At 41.4% G+C, this 4,741-nt stretch overlaps 1 long non-coding RNA gene across 1 annotated transcript; it reads left to right on the forward strand.

The window, feature by feature from the left end:
- Positions 1-2,424: 2,424 nt before the first annotated feature.
- On the forward strand, positions 2,425-3,013 carry LOC104959092 (uncharacterized). Its single transcript, XR_799827.1, has 3 exons — positions 2,425-2,532; positions 2,767-2,834; positions 2,919-3,013. It is a non-coding gene; the product is annotated as an uncharacterized lncRNA (long non-coding RNA).
- Positions 3,014-4,741: the final 1,728 nt, after the last annotated feature.

Here is a 4,741-nt window from a genome sequence, read left to right on the forward strand (position 1 = left end):
TATGTAGTGTCTCCACTTTAAAGAGTCCTCTCCTGCTGATGTTCAGGTGTATATCAGTATGTAGTGTCTCTACTTTAAAGAGTCCTCTCCTGCTGATGTTCAGGTGTATATCAGTATGTAGTGTCTCTACTTTAAAGAGTCCTCTCCTGCTGATGTTCAGGTGTATATCAGTATGTAGTGTCTCTACTTTAAAGAGTCCTCTCCTGCTGATGTTCAGGTGTATATCAGTATGTAGTGTCTCTACTTTAAAGAGTCCTCTCCTGCTGATGTTCAGGTGTATATCAGTATGTAGTGTCTCTACTTTAAAGAGTCCTCTCCTGCTGATGTTCAGGTGTATATCAGTATGTAGTGTCTCTACTTTAAAGAGTCCTCTCCTGCTGATGTTCAGGTGTATATCAGTATGTAGTGTCTCTACTTTAAAGAGTCCTCTCCTGCTGATGTTCAGGTGTATATCAGTACGTAGAGTCTCTACTTTAAAGAGTTCTCTCCTGCTGATGTTCAGGTGTATATCAGTATGTAGTGTCTCTACATGTCTCCATGCTCTAATGTGCTGCAGCACCTCTTTTCACCCCCTGTCTGAAACCAGAGCTACTCTGATTGGTTAGCTGGCCGGCTGTGTTGTGATTGGTCAACCAGCTTAGAGATGTCCCGCCCCTTTAGCCTATCACGTACATGTGTTGGAGCACTGTTACATAGTGATGTCACTGGGTTCCTGGGATTTTAACCCTAACACACTCCAGGAGAGGGAACACACAGAAAGCTGAATTTTATCTTAAAAACCATCAAACTGTTTTTATATCTTCCTGTGATTCAGCCCGGCCACCTGTTGACCAAACCTAATAGCATCTGTTGATAACAACAACAACAACAACAACAACCAGAGACAAACAGCTGATGAAAGAATACAGAAAAGGTTATTTTAAAGCATTTCATTTTTCATCATTCAAAACCTCATTTAAAAAACGACCACTTTCAGGTTGCCCAACACCACTGAACCCCTGACTTAATGAGCATCACACGTTTCTAAAAACACGATTTAATGTTATTAATTATTGATGTTGGGATTATATATTGATGATGCCGAACTAAGGAGGAGTTATGAAAGCATCAGAAAACACACCCAGTGGTATTTTAACACACTCCCAGTATAAAGCATAGAGTTTGAATTAAGTAATTAGTAGTTCTCTACATGGAGTCTGGTGCTGGTGTTTACAAAGGAGAACAGACACGTGTCAGTAACAGCTGTTCGATTCGGATCAATATTAGGAGAATCTACTCAAAGCTATTATTAATCATCCTTTTAAGAACTGCCAATCTAAACCTTATTTAATAACCTACCACTTTAAGGTTTCCTAACCCCACTGGAAACCTTTAAGTACCGGTACCCTTAAACCATAACTCCTATTTAGTTCTGCATCACACGTTTGAATGTGCTGTTATTAGTTATTCATGTTGGGATTATAAATTGATGCCGAACTAAAGAGGGGTTATGGTTACATCAGAAAACCCACCGAGTTGTATTTTTAACATACACCCAGTTTGACCCATAACGCCTAATGGAGTAATTAGCAGTTTTGTGCATGGAGTCTGGTTCTGGTGTTGCTTCCCCCCCTGCTGTGTTTGCATGCTGTTCATTGTGTTTGCATGGTGTTTGCATGGTGTTTGAATGGTTTCTGCTGTACCTTGCACGTCCCGGGCCAGATTCTTCCAGGTCTCGGAGTACTGGATGCAGTGTCCGCACCAGGAGGAGTAGAACTGGATGAACCAGGCCGAGGAGGAGTTAGTGACGGACGGACTGAAACTGCCGCCGCTCAGGATCACCAGCGGGTCCTCCTCCGTGTACAGCCGGGCAGAGGAGCTCCCACAGCGGGGGGCGAGTAGCCACAGCCCCACCGAGAAGAACCAGAGCCGGAGCATTCCTCCAGAAGCACCGGGGACACACAGAGAACCGGTCAGAGACAAGAGTTTATGTCCGAAACAGGCAGCTTTATCCGGGCAGACATGAGAGCAGCTGCCGCTAACAGAGACGATCTTTGTCAAACTGAGCCTGACGTCACTTCCGTGCTGCGTGGAGTTAAAACATGTAAATACATTTCAAATAAAAACATTTTTAAATGACATACAGAATTATCTGTGAAATAAAAATAATTACATTAATTTAAAGAGGTATTATGATAAAAACACAAGGTTGAACATATTATATAATAAATAATGATAATTATCAATGTAATGTTATTAGATATTTGACAGAGCACAGTCACAGTAATAACATTAATATAAGGTTATAATAGCAATGTAGTGATAATTTAATATATTAAATTGATTCTGAGGAATTCCTGTGAAAGAGTAAAAGAGAATATTACGTTATATTAGATGTGTTTTGTATTAAAATCATACATTTCTTTACACAGTTAAACTTTACTCTGGAACTTCCGGTTGAACTGCCACGTAATGCACGTAGCAGCTTACGTCACGTTAGCGTCCTGTCTCCATAGCAACATTGCGATACGTCCGAGACACAGAAACGAACAGGTGAGGCTTTTTAAATACTAACTACCTTTAAATACTAACTTTACTACTTTTAAATTCACTTTATATCGTGGTTACTACCTTTAAATCAAAGATATTGTACATAAATCACCGTTAAATTAACTTTACTACCTTCAAACTACCTTTAAATTAAAGTTATTGTCCATAAATAACCTTTAAATGGAGTGAATCTTCAGTCAGGTGTATTCCTCTTCCTCCTCCTCCTCCTCCTCTCAGGTACCATGTCCTCCCCCAGGCTTGGTGTGATGAGAGACTCCATGCTGACCAACCCGCTGCACATCAAGGTGAGACACAGATGATGATGATGATGATGATGATGATGATGATGATGATGATGATGATGATGATGATGATGATGCCCCCTGCAGGCCTCTCTGGGTCGGTCCGTCTCCAGAGGGTTTTCAGTTCCTGGTCCAGATTTCACTTTTGGGATGAGCAACGACTCAACTGACGGGGGCGTGGCCGAAGGTGAGCACCCTGTAGCATTAGCATGTAGCATTAGCATGTAGCACTCATATTGGACCTGTGATAAAGGTTGCTAACATGAAGACTGATAGCATTATCATGTTATTAGCGGTAAATATAAGCTGAATAGACCCAATCGCAACATGCGGTAACTGATACACACTGAATAACAGAGTGTGTGTTGTGTGTGTGTGTGTGTGTGTGTGTGTGTGTGTGTGTGTGTGTGTGTGTGTGTGTGTGTGTTTAGCATCAGTCAGCTGTCACACTGTGTTTGCATGAAGGAAACATGCCTTCAGGCAACAATCCCTGCTGTCACTCACACACACACACACACACACACACACACACACACACACACACACACACACACACACACACACACACACACACAAACAAACTATCTTTGCGAGGAGATGTCAGACTTGGTTTTATTTAATTGATGTTATATTAATATATCATGTTTGATCTGTTGGAGGAGCTCTTGGCTTTGCTGAATGCTTGATAATTAAAATGTAGTTCAGTCAGTATATTGTAGTTTATAAATACAACTAGAGAATGCAATTCCTGAAGAAGTTGCTAGTGGGAATGCTTTATGCTGAAAAGCTGACGCCGAGTTGCTGAAATGTAATGTGTAAGAAGAAAGTGAAGAATTTAGATTGAAATCATACATGAACACTGGGGGCTTGAATGTGTGATGAGAGAAGAAAATAAAGTAAAAAGGCTTAGAGAAGCATCAGGAGTGGAGTGCACCAGCTGGGCGTAAACTGGGCGTAACTCTATGCCCGACGTAGAACCGAAGGTTAAGACTAAACTAAAGTTATGACTAGTGCTCCACTTAGACTTAAGGCCTGTATGCGTTGCGCTCGGGTGTAACTTTTACGCCTAGTATGGAGCAGGCGTAAATCGGAAAGAGAGACTAGTATCCATAGTAACGTAAAACAGGCAAGAAGGAAACTAACTATGGCAGTGCGTCTTGTTTACATGTTGTAACAACGAAAGGGCATTAAGACGAGAGAGTCGTCCGTGATGGAACAAACCCACTGGACATCTATTCAGTGAGCTGATAGAGAGGTTTCGTTTTGGCAGACAAGCCCTTTCTGATTTAATCGAGGAGATCTCCCCTCAACAACAGAACGGATCAGACAGAAACTCCCAACCTGCAGGTGCTGATTGCGCTCAGATTTTACTTTAATACTGTGGGAGACATGATTAATGTTCATCGCACAACTGCATGTCGGGCTATTAGACACGTTTCCTTGGCTCTCCAGCGCTGCCTTAGGAATTATATTGACTTAGCACAAGAAGAAGCAGCAAAATCCTCCTGGCATCCGTGAAGATATCGGTGGACGACTTAACCGCAATCCATAATAAACAACATATAGCCCTGTATATTTGTAATATGAACGCTGTTTTTTTGCAATCGCATTTCAATAAGCTCCCATTGTGACAGCATATTTTCATTAGGCCGTTTTATAGCCTATTTTATTCAAAAAACAAGAACAACAAATATGATTAGAGAATGGTGAATGACAAATTGTCTTCTTCAGTGATTCTTTGCTGATTCTTAAGAATTATAGTGTTGAGTCTTAATTTCTCCTTCTCCAGCTCTATTTTGTCATGTTCCGCTGCAGTTTTGCGGTCTCCACCTCCACACGAACGATCTCTTTCTCCACCAGTTCACGCTGTAGCTCTGTAAAATCCCTCTTTCTTTTTCGGGGTGTGGGCG

The sequence above is a fragment of the Notothenia coriiceps genome, unplaced genomic scaffold (genome assembly GCF_000735185.1).
Source record: "Notothenia coriiceps isolate Sejong01 unplaced genomic scaffold, NC01 NC01_scaffold00029861, whole genome shotgun sequence".
Classification (NCBI taxonomy): Eukaryota; Metazoa; Chordata; class Actinopteri; order Perciformes; family Nototheniidae; genus Notothenia; species Notothenia coriiceps.